The sequence below is a fragment of the Macaca thibetana genome, chromosome 8 (genome assembly GCF_024542745.1).
Source record: "Macaca thibetana thibetana isolate TM-01 chromosome 8, ASM2454274v1, whole genome shotgun sequence".
NCBI lineage: Eukaryota > Metazoa > Chordata > Mammalia > Primates > Cercopithecidae > Macaca > Macaca thibetana.
The window spans coordinates 123,935,902-123,953,230 of record NC_065585.1 but is presented as its reverse complement, the minus strand read 5'-3'; the positions used below and the strand labels follow the sequence as shown (position 1 = coordinate 123,953,230).

At 43.2% G+C, this 17,329-nt stretch overlaps 2 protein-coding genes across 6 annotated transcripts in view; one reads left to right on the top strand and one right to left on the bottom strand.

Annotated features, from left to right (window-relative positions):
• ATP6V1B2 (ATPase H+ transporting V1 subunit B2) overlaps positions 1 to 17,329 on the top strand; it is a 531,364-nt gene that overhangs the window by 40,750 nt on the left and 473,285 nt on the right. The gene's annotated exons all lie outside the window — the stretch shown is intronic.
• Positions 1 to 17,329, bottom strand: part of CSGALNACT1 (chondroitin sulfate N-acetylgalactosaminyltransferase 1) — a 360,764-nt gene that overhangs the window by 317,424 nt on the left and 26,011 nt on the right. The gene's annotated exons all lie outside the window — the stretch shown is intronic.

Below are 17,329 nucleotides of genomic sequence, written 5' to 3'. Positions count from 1 at the left end.
TCTCTTGCTCCAATAATTTCAAACTTTTGTTGTCTGCTGTGTAACCCATCTTCGGCCCTCTAATTTTTCTCTTTCAAAAGCAGCCTATACTTAGATTCCTTTTCTCTGGCTGAATTACGATTTTCTCTTTCTCTTCTGTTTACAACTATTTGAGTATAACATACCTGGGTGTGTTTTGTTTTGTTGTAATTACCCTGCCTGGTAACCCCCTGAGCCTCTCAGATCTGTAATTTGGTGTCTGTCATTACTTTGGGAAATTTCTCAGTCATCATTTGTTTAAATATTTTTCCCATCTCTATTCTCTCTCTCCAGTCTCCTTCTGGAATTCCAATAAACTATGTGTTAGACTGATATTACCCCAGAGCTGTGGAGCGTTTGGTTTTATTCTTGTTGTTTTTCCTTTAAAGAAAAAAAATCCTCTTTGTGTTTCAGTTCAAGTAATTTCTATTAACTCATCCATTCTTGTGCATTGCCCACCTTTTCTATTAGAGCCTGTAACTTAGTAATCATAGTTATTTGAAGCCCCCTATCAGATTGTTCCAACATCTGTGACATGTCTGAGTCTGGTCCTGATGATTGCTTTGTCTCCTGGGATTTTTTTTTTCTTTGTCTTTTTTCTAACTTTTATTTTAGTTTCAGGAGTACATCTGTGGGTTTGTTATACGGGTAAATTGTGTGTTGCAGGGGTTCAGTATACAGATTATTTCATCACCCAGGTAATAAGCATAATACCTGGTAAGTAGGCTTTTGATCCACACCCTCCTTCCACCCTCTACCCTCAAGTAGGCCCCTCTAACAGTATCTGCTGTTCTTTTCTTTGTGTTCATGTGTACTTGTATTAGTCCATTTTCATGCTGCTGGTAAAGACATACCTGAGACTGGGAAGAAAAAGAGGTTTAATTGGACTTACAGTTCCACATGGCTGGGGAAGCCTCAGAATCATGGCAGGAGGTGAAAGGCACTTCTTACATGGTGGCGGCAAGAGAAAATGAAGAAGATGCAAAAGTGGAAACCCCTGATAAAACCATCAGATCTCATGAGATTTATTCACTACCATGAGAACAGTAGGGGGGAAACTGCTGCCATGATTCAAATTATTTCCCACCAGGTCCCTCCCACAACACGTGGGAATAATGAGAGTACAATTCAAAATGAGACTTGGGTGGGGACACAGAGCCAAACCATATCAGTACTCATTGTTTAACTCCCACTTATAAGTGAGAACATATGGAATTTGCTATTCTGTTCCTGTGTTGGTTTACTTAGGATAATGTCCTCCAACTCCACCAATGTTGCTGCAAAGGACATGATCTCATTCCTTTTAATGGCTGCATAGTATTTCATGGTGTGTATGTACCACATTTTCTTTATCCATTCAACTGTTGATGGACATCTGGGTTGATTCCATGTCTTTGCTGTTGTGAACAGGGCTGTGATGAACATTTAGGTGCAAGTGTCTTTATAACAGAACAGTTTATTTTTTCTTGCCTTTTTGCATGCCTAGTAATTTTTGTATTGAAAGTGTGGGAGAGTAAAGATGGGGGTAAATATATTTTAATGCCTGGAAATGGGCACATCTTTCCTTCTGAAAGTTCTGCTAGGTCTCTAGTGTAAGGATTTGAGTTAATCTAACTAGGAGTTGGACGGACTTGGAGGTTTGTTGTCTCTATGGTTACTCTCAGTGACCTACCAGCCTCACATTCCTCTAGTAATACCCTGTGTTCAGGGCAAGGGCTGATTGCCAAGTCTGTTTTCCAGTGACTGCTGCACTCTCAGACTTCAGTCTTTCCTTTGCACCATGTCTCAGGGAAAGTCTGTCTCCTGCATATTACCTGTCACTCCATGCTTGTCAGCCTGGCGGTAGGGAATGGGGGTGGAGGTTCTTCTCTTGTTCTGATTAAGCCTCTGTCTTGGGCCGGCAGTGTATCCCCAGAAACAAAGGAGGTGGCATTTTCAATGATCCTGCCAATCCTTCAATAATCCCGCCCTTTCCTCTAACACAGTCCTGAATCTAGCTTGTAATCTTGCCCCCTCCCAAAATAAAGCTTTTGTCTTCTAGGGGAGACACAGTGGAAATGTCGTATGCCAACTTCCCTTCCTCCATGCTCTGAGCACCGCCTTTGTACCTCTCTCTGTGCACTCGGCATATCCTGTGTGGTAGGGAGTACACTTCTAAATATGTTTTATCTTGCCTAATAGAAGATATGATCTTCCTGTGTTGTTAATATTGGCTTTTTATTATATAATTGTTCTATACATGGTTATCTTTTATCTCAACCAAAACCATTTTTTTCTTTGATAATACAGTACAAACCTTTCCCTTTTAAAAATAAAATTATTATTTCCAGCTGGGCACAGTGGCTCATGCCTATAATCCCAGCACTTCGGGAGGCTGAGACAGACAGATCACCTGATGTCAGGAGTTCAAGACAGTCTGGCCAACATGGTAAAACCCTGCCTCTACAAAAAAGAAAAATACAAAAGTTAGCCAGATGTGGTGGTGCACACCTATAATCCCAGCTACTCAGGAGGCACGAGAATCGTGTGAACCTGGGAGGCAGACGTTGTAGCGAGCCAAGATCGCACCACTGCACTCCAACCTGGGTGACAGAGTGAGACTTTGTCTCAAAAAAAAGAAATAATAATAATATTTCCCTTTTGCAATTTCTTATACTTCCTTCAATCTCCAAATACACAAATAGCATAGAGGATTCAAGTTGACCTGATCCTTTTCTGCAAGTTCTCCAAATAGAGTTATAATTATATATGACTAAGGGTCTGCAGTCCTGTACTGGAGCCACAGCTTCCCACTCAGTTGTTGCATGGCATTAGGCAAAGGACTTAAACTTCTAAGCCTTAGTGGGGATAAACGAGGCAAACATTCATACTTAATTCACAGGATTGTTGTGAAAACCAAATGAGATAACGCATGTAATAAGCACTAGGCAGATGTTAGTTTCTTGTAAAATTATCATTTTAAGAAATAGTTGCTTTTGGCAGAGAGGAGGAATGGAATTAACTTTTACTGAGTCCTACACACAATGCTCAGTGCCTCTGCAGGCTCCATCTTAGTGAAGCCACACCAGTCAAAAGGTATATGTATTATCATTAAGCTTGTGTGACAGAGGCAAGGTGCAAACAGGTCCTTTGTCACCACTGACATAGCCTATGTAGCAGTGAACTATTATTTTCTTTTTATGACTGCAGAAAATATCTTCTGAAGAGTACAGACATATAATATAGATACACCAAGAGATTACTCAGGAAGGTGGTAGACCAGTAACCTTCCAAGGCAGTGAATTCACCACCAAGCCTCTAGACTCCATATGTTCAGCTATACGGGTTTTGACAAATGCAATGAATCACGTATCCACCACCACAGTACCACAACGAATGGTCCCACCACTCCAAAAATTCCCTCATGCTGCCCCTTTGTGTGGTTTAGACATTAGGATATAATCAAACAGCTAATACGCCCTATTCGGGTCTCCGGTTCCCAGGACCCAGGCCCCTGAACTCCTGAATGGGACTCAGCTTAACAACCCCAGCTTGGTTGTCCAGTGATTGTAAAACCATAGCTTTTTTCTGTAGGTTATGTTCTGCAAGGCTAGAGACTACTTTTAGTTTCCTGCACTGTAACCCTAGTCTTGGCTAACCTCAGGCACTGTAACTGTGGTCTGGGCTAGCCTCAGGCACTGCAACCCGAGTCTAGACTAGTCTGGGACACTGCTAAGGCAGGCCCCAAGGATCCATAGGCCAAGATGCCCTATAACTACCCCTGCCCCATCCACCATCCACCATCAAGCCATTGCAGGGCTAGGTATCATGGGCTGGGGCCTCTGCAGGCTTTCCCTTTGGGGCCCAGAGTCTCTTTTTATGCTAACTAAAAGGTACAAAGCATAACAAGCCTTCTTTTTGAGACAGAGTCTCAGGCTATCACCCAGGTTGGAATGCACTGGCACAATCTCAGCTCACTGCAACCTCCTCCCAGGTTCAAGCGATTCTCCTGCCTCAGCCTCCCAAGTAGCTGGGATTACAGGTGCCTGCCACCACACCCACCTAATTTTTGTATTTTTGGTAGAGATGGGGCTGTACCATGTTGGTCAGGCTGGTCTTGAACTCCTGACCTCAAGTGATTCACCCGCTTCAGCCTCCCAAAGTGCTGAGTTTACAGGCGCGAGCCACTGAGCCTGGCCACAGGCTTTCTGTTTCTCCTCCATTTTCCTATTTAAAAGATAGAAGCCAAAGACTGAATTTGCACAATTCCTATGCTATAGCAACAAAACACACAGTTGCAGCAAGTGAATCTGTGTTTTGGAAAAATGTGTTTTAAACACATTCTCTTTTCTTTTTTCTTGCCATCAGTGTACTGTTTCTATTTCATGCGAACTGATAATTATTATATGCAATGCTTTCCCATCATGAACACTTAGTCATTTTTTAAAAACATTGCTTTGATCATGTCACTTCCCCGGCCCAAAACATTACCCAGTTTGCAGTTGTTCACTATTTAGCCATCTCTAAATCCACCCAAATTGCCTCCCATGCCTCCCACACACAAAGCTCTACTCTGGCCAAACAGGACTTATTTCCATCCACTCTACCCTTGCCTCTTCTGCAAGGGTCATCACGACCATGAAGCCCTCTCAGGCCACAGGAATGAACTTCCTCTCTCATCTGGATTCCTGTAACCCAAATTCCCCATCATGCTAAGATGTCCTGACATATTATGGCTATTAACATATGCCCTGCAAGATCTCTCACCATTGTAAAGAGTTAAGCTTCCCTTGAGTAACCATCTATCTTTGTCTTGTAGACACTGCAAACTGTGTAACAGAGTCTTTCCCTCCATCTGGTGACTGCTAAAACCTGAGAGCTAAATTCATATCCTATTTCTAAGAAGTATACAGAACCTTAGGCCACACATATACAACATACACCTACACTATACAAAACAGTGACTTATACTTCAGCCCTGGCTCAAGTCATCACTTCCGACCCTTGTTTTCTCTTGGACTCATTTGTCTTTCTGATTTATATTTTATCTTGCCAGGTTGTGTGCATTTTTTGGAAGGTGGGATGAGAGTGAGTGAGAAAAAGCTAGAATTCTTTCCCATGCCTGGCACAGACACGCTGTACTCCCAATGATGGGGGGGTTGACAAGTGGATCTTCACATGCTGATATTTGTCATTATCTAAGGGGTGTGTCTGGAAGTAGGCACACATTCTTCAATCTGCCTCTGTTATGACCAACCAAAACTCAGGAGGCCCCTAAGCCTGGGTACATTAAACATCACCAAGGTCCTGATCTAGAAATCTCCCATCCTTTTAAGATATTTTCAGAAAAACAACAACAAGACAATGGATGCCAGGAGCTAAATGTCCAAAATAGTTGTGTGATGATGGTAGGCGCAAATCAGCAAAAACTCCCTGTGTTGTTTCTTTCTGGGATTCTAGACCTTGATCTTCCCCTCTCGGGACAAAGCTTTGTGTCCACAGTTAAAGCCACTCATTCTGCAAGTGTCTGTCTGAGTCGTTTCTACATGGGAGGATGCCAGACAATGCCAGCTGCCCACATTCGCCTTTCTTCTTTATGAGTAGAACCCCAATTTTGCTCCAGGCAGCCATATATTCTCCCTTATGAAAAAACAACAGCAATAAAACACCTCCCTTCCCCAGATCCCCTGCAGCTAAGTATGGTCACATGGCACACTTCTGGGCAGTGAGACATGAGCCGAAGTTCACTACTTAGGGTCTTCCAAGAAAGCTATCATTTTTCTAATAACAGAAGGAGCACACGAGGCTGGCCCATCCCTTTAGACCTCACCTTTTCCCCTTTAGACTTCCTGGAAGGTGATGTAACGACAGAGGTACAAGAGCCATTTTGCAAACCTGAGAATGATAAGGCAGAGGAGAAAGTAAAAGGGCACTGGTGACATGGAAGAGCCACTGCGCCAGTCCAGAACCACTACCCCTGTCCTTCTCCTAGCACAAGAGAAGTGAAACCTTACATTTCATGCCAGCATTTTCAGTTTTCCATTACAGGCAGCCAAACTCAGTCCCCAGTGATGTAGGGAGGCCGTGTGCTTAATAATAAGAGAGATAGAAAAAACACAATCCCAGTCCACACCATGGTTCTTATCTATCGGGGGAGATAAGAAACTCGGAAGAATAATCGTAAAGCCTGATGGACAGTGACAAGCACATGAGCCATAGCTGGGGTGCTCAAGAGAGTTCAGAGGAGGGAGAAATGGCTTCTAGCTAAAAGCATTTAAATTGGGCCACTTCACACTAAAATATCACATTTATCCTACCTGAGGGACACTGTTCAGTCCAAGAGAATCAACCTTTCCTGGTAGAACTGTATGCGTTACATGTCTTGGGGAGTAGTTTTGAGGAGTGGCTCCTTCCCTGGACAAGGCTAAGGCGTGTGGCTGTGCCAGGCATGGCATGGGAAGGGATCATGCTGATTCTCTCTCTCCACCCTCCCTCCCCTCTTCCTCCCATTCACTTGCTTGTTCTCAGTGCCCAAAAGGGAAAAAGCTTTCCTCCATCGCTCTCTGGATGATGCTGGTGCTGCTGGCTCATGCCCAAGAATGTCCTGGTCAATGAGCACCCCAGAGGAGGGTTTTGGTTGCATGTTTTAAAACATCACAACAAAACCCCTGATGAAGAATCTGAGCCTGACCTGTCCCCAAGGGGGCCTGCTGAGGTGATAAGGGCAGCCCTGTGCAGAGGCCCTGAGACCTCAGATCTCATCTCCTGTAGGAGTTGCACAGCCAGGACAGAGAAGAAAACACACATTGGGTTTTAAAGCACCATTTCCCAGAGCACACTAGGTGACAATAAACATGGGATCCAAGAATCAGTGACCAAACAGTATAGCCGGCCCTCTCCCTTTCTGTTGGAACTCAGTCACCTTGAAATGTTCCCCGTTGGGTTCTCCGTTCGAGGCTAACACCCCAGAACCACACTGGGGGTATCTGCCAGATTTTCCTCTTGAGTCCTAGTCCTGTCACCACCATTTCCAAAACCTGCTGTGAACAACATCCCGGAGACCGTGAAACTGATCTCCAGTCCCACACAACAAGCCCAAGTTCCCCACCAAGACCTCAAGCCCTCTGCCTACTCCACTCACCATGTACAGAAGGATTTTGATCAACAAAGTGCGGAAATCACTGTTTTCACTCTGAAATCTGCAACTACAAAAATATTTTACCCAGAACACATAGGCTGTAAGAAGTCAACAGAATTCTATGTGTCGTGGAAAAGGTTAAATTTGAAAAGACCGCCAAAGTCTTCTCATCATATCACGTAGTTGAGAAATATCACGCATTACATGGAGAACACATTTAGGCCTACTGAACTGCATGATATATGCAAATTAAAACATGCTAATTGGCTTTAGCTGTTCCTTTACATAAAGTCAATACTTCTATGGATCATTAAATGTATCCCTTTCATATTAATTTCAAAAGAAAAATTAATTGCTATAAAAACAAATTCCCTGGTGTAGCCAATGTAAAGATTCAAATCTAAAACGTTGCTACAGTAAAACATTTACTGTGTCAGCTGCCAAAATCTAGCAAGTCTTCAACTCAAGCAAAAAAAAGAAATTTCGTATTGAATTTTTTTCTGTGTTTTAAAACTGATTAATTCATGCTGGTTTAAGTTCAATAGAAACCTTTACTTATATTTCAAATTTGTTTAAAATAAGCATTTAGTTATCTATTTTTTTCCTAATTAGCTGAGCAAAAGAACATTAAAACCAAGAAGGAAGCAAAAGAAATTGGCACTTGAGACTGCCCTGCCTGTCCCATCGACTGCTCTCTCCCCTAAAATGTGCACAGTATACAGTGTCTGGCACATAAAGGGCCTCAATCAGTATTTTTTATTTAAATAAATGAATTAATCAATTAGCTTTTTGCAATGTCTTATGATGCAGTTAGCTCATTAAAATTAAAATAATAGTTATAATTTCTTGGATGCTTACTTTCTGCCAGGTACCCTACCATGGAGGTGCTCTCCTCAATTTCCAGACACAAAAACAGAGGCCCAGCAAAGTCAACTTAAATAGGTATTAGGTTTCAGAGCCAAGATGCAAATCCAGGTCTAGCCACAAAAGTCAACACCATTTGCACATGGTCTCCCCAGCCTAGGGTCATGGGTGGTTACTGGAGAAGGGAGCAGATGGGAGCGTGTGGCCCACCAAGTTCAATCCAGCTGGCCACCCTGCAGGGGGCCTCACAGCCCTGGTGCATTGACCAGAGTCATGGATGGGCACTGGCCTTGCACACTCATCAAGGGCAGGGTCATCACTCAGAGAGACTCAGATTAACCAAGTCCACAGTCCTGAGCATGACTAGAGCACCAACTCTTCTTTTGCAATAGAATTAACATCTTGGGGACCAGTATATTCTCCCCAAGTAGCAAGATCTGCAACAGGGAAAGCCCAGTAAATATCAGAACGTTGTTGAGAAAACCAAAACAGAAGCAAGCACAGCCATTTTCTAAATGTTTTCAGGGCAACTAGACTATTTGGATTTCCTTGGCTGTCACCACTACCTGCCACCAATCTCTATTCTAGGGACCAAGATTAGATAAGTGATTCCAGTGTCTGAAGATTCTCCCTTTTCAATCATCTCCACTTTAGAGCAAGCCTCCTTTATTTGTTTATGCTAATTTATTTTCTCAGATTACCCTCAAGCCTCTGTCCTGCGAAATCTTCACCTTATTTTGGGCTCTGGCCCTAAGACCCAACGGATTGATACTAAAATTTAAGATCAGTCTTATTTCCCTTATTCTCAAGCCCTTATATTTGAAGGAACTTACATTTGGGGTATACACCCAAATAAACGGAAACAATATCATATATGTGTGTTTAATATTGTTCACGTGCTAATGAAAGACAAGTGGGCCATAATAAATACCCCAAAACATCTTGAGGTGCTGATTCTTAGAAAGCGTATTTATCACTTACATCACATAAAATGTCACATCACTTTCACGTTTTTCAAATGCAAGGTACTATTCTGAAAAAAGAATAAAACAGTGTTTGCCACAAACCTCAGGACTAGTTGACTTTGTCAGTTCTCAGGATATCAAAAGAAAAAAAAACTGAATGGAATTTATAAAATGATCCACTAAGGAATGGAAGTTGCTGGGACAGAGAGAGGAGATGAAGGCACGAGGAGGAAGGCACAGCAACAGGTTTGCTTTCTGGTACAAGGACACAGAGGTCATGTGTGTTCTTCTCACACTAGGACATAACGTTTTGGAAAAAGTGCCTCCTTTGAAAAGCTTATAATTAAGCCTAGTGATACACTGCACCATTTGATGGTATTGTACATGAGAAAACGCTAAAAACACTCTGGAAAATATAAGTGGCTATATTACGATCTGTAAACAGTCCTGGTCCCAAATTCAAATGAAAATATAAACAGTTGGTTTGAAAACAGAGCTCTGATCTATAGTTCCATGCTTAAGCAAAGAGTCTATTTTTAAAGAGTAGGAAATTTTTTCTATCACTAGAAGTAGTAACATATTACCATTTATTTCGAGGAGAGGCCTCAAATCTCTCATTTCGAAAACCCTAGGATTTTCTGACTCTCAGTTAAATTTGTGCCTAAATTCTCCCTAAAGTGGAGATTTTGTATAAAATCCCCATGCTGATTTTCCAGATTCCAATAAGCTGAGCACGAGTTGTCCAGGAAAGCAAGACCACCGTTGCCCAGCAGCACGTTTGTATCGGTTTCCCAGGGCTGCAGCCACAAATTACCCCAAACCTGGCAGCTTAAAACCACCCAAGTGTTTTAAATGCTGGAGGTCAGAAGCCCAAAATGCATCTCACTGGGCTAAAATCTAGGGCTTGGCAGAGCTGCATTCCCTCTGGAGGCTCTAGGAGAATCCATTTGTTTGCTTTTTCCAGTGTCCAGAAAATCCACTTCCATGCCTTTTCCAGAGGCTTTGGTTGGTGGCTCTTGAATCCATCTCCAAAGCCAGCAATGGCTGGCTGAGTTTTTCTCACATGGCATCACTTTGGTTCTCTGCTTTCATCACCACCTCTCTTTCTCTGATTCTTTCAAGAAATCTGTGATACTGAACCCACCCAGATAACCCAGGATAATTTCTCCATCTCAAGCTCCCTCCCTTCATCACATCAAAGTCCCTTTTCCTGCATATAATAACAGATCACAATGACAAGGATTAGGACGTGGCTGTCTTTGGGAGGCTATTATTCTGCCTGCTGTTGCACTCTTGGCTAATACATAAGGATTCGCTAAATACAATGAAGGTGCAATGAAGTCAATACAAGTTGCAAATAGAAATCTGTTCTGCTCAGATATTTAAGTCGCACAGCCCTATGGGTTTTATGCACAGACACACTGCATCCTCTGTGTGTTGTGGCCATGACCTTTCAGGAAGGGTGGAGTGGGAAAGACAGAGCATCACGTGTGCTTGGTGGCCCCGCATTCTCTTCTCCGGCTGGTGCCCCATCCCACCAGCAGAGAGCTGTGCCCTCAGCATCTCCGAGAGCCCTGCTATCCCTGATCTCACCTCCCTGGCTTCACTGTGGCTGTCTGGCTCATGAGCTCCAACCTTGCTCCTGCCTATGCCTCCATCTACTCATCTCTGACTGCTGCTGTTTAACCTGATGCAGTGTTCATCCTTACCCAATAAACTATAGAAGATCAGAAGTGAGCACAGAGTCTCCCTCTGACACTATAGATAACTGTCCATTTTCAGGCAGGTGCAGAAGTCCAAGACACTAAGCTTTGGCGAGCACTTCACCGGTACAGTCCACCCTCCATTCTAAAGAGATGGCTGAGTTCTGGAAGGCACCGCTATAAGAATCTGCGTCCTGGCTGCCCAAGGCAAGGGGGCACCCAGCATGGCTCTGGAAAGCAACTTGGTAAGTAAGATGGAACCCAATGCACCAAAATACCTGAATTTCTTTAAAGACTTCACTTTTTTTCTTATTGTTCCTGTTTTTTTGTTTTTTTTTTTTTCCTTGAGATGGAGTTTCGCTCTTGTTGCCCAGGCTGGAGTGCAGTGGCGGGATCTCGGCTCACTGAAACCTCTGCCTTCTGGTTTCAAGCGATTCTCCTGCCTCAGCCTCCCTAGTAGCTGGGATTACAGAAGCCTGCCACCATGCCCAGCTAGTTTTTGTATTTTTAGTAGAGACAGGGTTTCACCATGTTGGCCAGGCTGGTTTCAAACTCCTGACCTCGTGATCCACATGCCTCGGCCTCCCAAAGTGCTGAGATTACAGGAGTGAGCCACAGCGCCTGGCCAAAGACTTCACTTTTTTAGAGCAGTTTTAGGTTCACAGCAAAATTGAGAGGAAGATGTAGAGATTTCCCATAAACCCTCTACCCCCAACGCATGCACAGCCTCCCCCATGACCCACACACCCTAGCAGAGGGTGCATTTGTTACACTTGAACCTACACCGACACATCATTATCACCCAAAGTCCATAAGTCAGGGTTCACTCTCAGTATTGTGCATTCTGTGGGTCTGGACAAAGGTACAATGACACGGATCCACAATGACAGTATCATTCAGAGTAGTTTCACTTAAAATCCTCTGTGTTCTGAAGACTTAAATTTTTTTTGCAAAGTTTCTGTGGCCATATTACCTAGGGAAAGTCAGGCGGCCTTGAATTTCCTAACACAATATTGATAATTCTGCCTGCATCGCCTAGGTATTGGAAATAGTGTAAGCTCCATGCATTTGGATAAAAATGTTATTGTAAATAGTCACAAACTTTAAGATAAGTTAACATGAAATTTTAACACAATAATACATAGGGCCTTTGATAAATGAAATAGCCCTATGATTCTCAAATGATATGTAATTTAAAAAATATGTTTGTGACACAAAAAATTGTTAACTACCTTGATAAATATGGAACATTCGTGCAATCCAATATTATACAACTACTGTTGTGAAATGAAAAATTATTCATTTTTATGTTTTTGTTTTCATGTTTTCTTTTCCTTTGTATAGTTGACAAAAATTGTATATGTTTACAGCATGCAACATAATGTTTTGATATACGAATACATCATACAATGGTTTAGTCAAACTAATTAACACATCATCACCTCGCATGCTTATCATTTTTTGTGGTGAGAACATTTAAGATCTACCCTCTCAGCAACTAAAAAATATACAATACATTATTATTAACTATAGTCACCATGTACAAATACTTTCAGAATGAGTATAAAGTCGTATGAACAATATAATACTGACTATGAAAAAAAGATACCAGAAGACAATGGAAGGAAAAATCAAACGCTGGCAGAGATTTCCTCTGGAGAGCAAGTATATCCGTTAAAAATCATTCGTGGCAAACAACAGGAACCGATTCTGACTAACTTCAACAAAAGGGGTTTTATTAGGATACTGAGAGCTCAGAGGACTGAAAGCTGAGGAGCCACACTTGTAAGTCAGTGAGAACTAAGGCAGTTCTAGAGGCTTCTAGACAGCAACCTTAGGAGCATCGTCATACAGAGTTACTTGGCCAAGGTGCCACCTCCAGGAATGAATAAACTCCAGCACTTTTATTCCCCTCAAAATTCAAATCCCTGGGAAGAAGCTTGCTATTGGTCCAGACTGGGTCACACACTCACCCCTGGGGCTGACGCAAGGCACCTGACCTGCTTCTCAATCACACCAGACATCCCTCATTGGGGAGACATGTGATTCCCCAAAAGGAAATCAGAGGGCTTATGGGAAGGAATGGATGATGAGTAGCATGAAGGAAAAAAAAAAAAAAAATGTCCAGTGGAATTCGAAGTGACTTTTTCCTTCTCTTTAATTATTTTCTTTAGTTAACGGGTTGCACATAGTAATTACAAAATTGTGTTTTGGTTTGGTTTGGTTTGGTTTGGTTTGGTTTTAGACAGGGTCTGGCTCTGTCACTCAGGCTGTAGTGCAGTGGTATGATCACGGCTTTCACTACAACCCCCACCTCCCAGGCTCAAGTCATCCTCCCAACTCAGCTTCCCAAACACCTGAGACTACAGGTGCATGTCACCACACCAGGCTAATCTTTGTATTTTATGTAGAGACGGGGTTTCACCATGTTGTCCAGGCTGGTCTCGAACTCCTGGGCTCCAGCGATCCAGCCGTCTCGACCTCCCAAAGGGATTATAGGTGTGAGCCAATGCAACTGACCACAAATTGTTTCTATCAAGATAACAATATTCTCCTTTTTGGTCACGGTTGATGGTTGCCCATCAAAATGTGCCCTCCCCTTTCCCCTCACACCATGGCTGGGTGACATTTCCCATCCTTCCTGACACATAGGTATGACCCTGGGACCAAGGTGGGCCTCGGTTGTCTCAAGTGGAAAGTGAGGGAAAGTCCTCCCTCTGCCCTGAGGCCTCCTAGGTCTGCTCACCTGGAATGCTCCCCTCAGACCACATGAGAGGGAAATAAACACATATTTCCTTAAACAACTAAAATTATTATTGAGTCTTTTTAAGAAACTAGCCTTATCTTAATGAATAGAAGCAAGATGTCATTCCAAGTGTGACGGTTCTACGCGCGATGTTCTGAGAGGTTGTGTTGTGCAATGATTAAGAACCCACGCTCAGGAACCGCGTTGCCAGGGCTTAAATCTGGGCTCCAGCACTTACTAGAAGCACGGCCTGGGCAAGTCATTTAGCCATTCGGCGCCTCCGTTTCCTCATCTGTAAAATCTTGTAGGGTTGTTGTAAGGATTAAGAAAATTCTTCCACGTAAAATGTAAGTGTGACCCACACAAAGGAAACACTATGATACTTTCTACATGATTCAAAACAAGTAGGCTCATTTTTCCACAGTCACAGTTTAACAATTTTTATGGAAAAAAATTAACACATCTACAGGTCAACGCTAAAAATAAAAAGTGAATAAGAATGCAGGCTAAAATATCAAGCATTCTTTGTGCAGTAGAAATTATTAATGCTACAGTAAGAAGGATCTGTTTGAGAAACTCGAAGAAATGCTTCAACTCAGTGGTGTGAGCTGAAGATAGAATTTCATTTTAAACTCTTCTATTGCAGGGTTCTGTGAGTTTAGGTCAGACTTATAATCCTATTTGCACAGACTTATTCTAATCTGAGTACACATGCACACACACTCTCATTGATTTTGAGACCACATATTCATTCCACATTTCAGCCCACAATTTATGCATTTGTAGGAATAAAGTACTATTCATTCAATGCAGAGGCACGCTGCCTCTGCATAAAAAGGTGGCTTGTTAATTCATTTCTCAAGTTTTAATACTTTCTTACAATTTCTACCAAAAATTCTGGAACGTTTTTAGGTGTGTATGACTGCACTGTGGAAAAAAATGGTAACCCTTTCCTTAACCCCCCAAAAGGCTTAACTCACCTACCTTTGGCATAGGGCCTTTGAGAAAGTGAAATTAAAATAAAATTGTCCTTTAAGCAGGCAGTCTGATTTCTAAGGAGCTATGGGTTACAAATATGTTAACAAGCTTACTAAGGGAAAATTTTCAAAGGTTCCTACTCTTTTTTAAGCTGATATATTTCCCCAAGGCAATTATCACAAATTTCCTATTATTTCTTCTCACAAAATGTTCCGTGGATAATTCCTTAACAATATAAAACAGTTAACTGTGACCTACCAGATACAACTAAGTGAGGACTGAAATGTACCACTGTTGTAAGGAAAGAAAGTCATGTCTTTTGAAAATTAATACACTCAGAAGTCTCTGAGCACATTAAACCAAGGGAATTAAATAACATACGGAGTTAAGAAGAACTCTCAGCTCACTCTAATATTTGCTTATTCATTTGTTTGTTTGCTTGCTTGCTTGTGAAGTGATTGCGCATATATTTGCAGGCAGTGCTCATACGCAAACTAGCAACCATTCCTATGCATGGTTCCTCATTCCTCTAAGGGCAGAATTTTTTTTTTTTTTTTTTTTTTTTTTTTTTTTTTTTGAGACAGAGTCTCGCTCAGTCGCCCAGGCTGGAGTGCAGTGGTCTCAACCCACTGCAAGCTCCGCCTCCCGGGTTTACGCCATTCTCCTGCCTCAGCCTCCCGAGTAGCTGGGACTACCGGCATCCACTACCTCGCCCGGCTAGTTTTTTGTATTTTTTAGTAGAGACGGGGTTTCACCGTGTTAGCCAGGATGGTCTCGATCTCCTGACCTCGTGATCCGCCCGTCTCGGCCTCCCAAAGTGCTGGGATTACAGGCTTGAGCCACCGCGCCCGGCCCTAAGGGCAGAATTTAAGACCAATGGGTAGAAGCTGTAAAACACTTCCAAATTGAGCTGTACAGATGCAGAATGCCCTGCCTTGTAAAGTAGTGAGTTTGCTGTCCCAGGAGTATTCAAACACAGACCGGACAACCTGGGATGCTGTAGAGAAGCTTCAAGGATCAGAGGGCTAGCTAGAGTAGATATAGGTTCCTTTTAACTTAGAGAGCCTAGGACCTCACCAAAGCCAGTTGAAAGGCTTTAATTCATTTCATTTTGATCTAACATTATGTTTCTCCTGCACTCCCTGGCTCAGGAATAATCTGCCACAGAAGATGTGGAGACCATGCTATGAATGCCACAAGAAGGCCCTTTTCCCTCCTTTATCCTGTGCTTTGACCACACACAGAAGGGTGGTCCCATATGACCTTATGCCTGGAGGATTCCTGGGCTCCACAGCAGTTAGAAGCAAGAGTTGAACGGGCATCCCATGAAGAAGTTCCCATCCTCTTTTACTGCGGAACTGTCACCTTTTTGTGAGGAAGCATCATGTTTCACTTCCCCAGCACCTTCAGCTCTCAGCAGGAGAAATCAGCCGACCAGCAGAACTAGGGTGCTGATGTCACCTGCCATTCCATGTTCAGAGGGAGTGATCTCAGACAAAGGGTGCCAGTGGAGCCCACCAGACTACAGACCTTTACAATCTAACGGATAGTGCCCATGCAATGTTTCAAGATCCCCAATCTATAATCATGACACTCATCTGCCTGAGTTACAGAAAAACGGAAAGCCCATTCCTTGAGAAATGCAAAGTCAAAAACACATTAAAAGCCATCACACTCCCTTCTTTACAGTCAAGGTCGCTGTTCCTAAATCAGAATGCTCAGAACCAACCAAGAGATCATGAAGACCAAGATAGAACAACTCCTGGGGAATAGGGACATGTAGCTCCCTGACTGGCTGAGGAAGGATTTGAAAATGCAGCCACTAACAGAATTTGCACACTGCAGGACTCCTAGTCAAGCTGCTAATAAAGAAATCGCTTATGCTAGGGGACTAAAAATGTTCTGTATTGTTAAACTGGTATCATGCCCATGCTGAGGTTGGAATTATGATGTATAAGTGGCCTGCTATTCTGAATGGACTTTTTCCAATAAAGAAAAATGTACTTAAGGGTAAGCAAAAAAGGATATAAAGTGACCCCACCGGAAGGAATAACTAGGTCATCGCTCTCAGCTGCCTGTTCTCTGTCCTTGTGTGCAAAGCTACAGGGGTGACACCCACCTCACAGGTGACAGCCGGCCCTCCCAGGTCGATCCAGTGATAAGAGTTGCCTGTACTCCTGAATAGGAACGAAATGGCCCCTGATCATCCCTCTGACTGTGTTCTTAGAGTAGAATATCCTTTAATAAGTCCCTGGTATTTATTTGTCAGTAACACTGAAATAGCTCTCTTGTGTTCCATCACTCTAATCATCTTGCAAACCAGACTCCTACGGCCACTGGCCAGAGCTGAAACCAGCTCTCCCTGCCCCAAGCTTGGGCAGAACAGAATGTGTCCTCCTGCATTCTTCATGCCACCAGGATAGCTGGCAAATGCCCTTGGAGGAGAGGTGGGGAACTCCTTGAAGCGTCAGGGAATGGAGAATTAACCTGGACAGGGATGCCCACGGGAATTAGGGGGTACGAGGAAGTTGAAAGACTCCCTGAAAGAAAGGGAACCATGAGCCTAAACAGCCTCTAAAGATGGCTGCTTCCTGACACATCATCTTCCAACCTAAAACCTGAGAAACCTGTGATGCCACTTTTCCATAATGCAACTCCATGAGGCTCACTCAAACGCAGCACCTCCAAACAACCGGCAAGAAAAAGCAGCTCCTTGGCCGGGGGCAGTGGCTCATGCCTGTAATTCCAGCACTTTGGGAGATTAAGGCAGGTGAATCGCCTAAGGTCAGGAGTTCGAGGCCAGCCTGGACAACATAATGAAACTGTGTCTCTACGAAAAATGCAAAAATTAGGCAGGCGTGGTGGCCCATGCCTGTAATCCCAGCTACTCAGGAGGCTAAGGCACGAGACTCCCTGGAACCCGGCAGGTGGAGGTTGC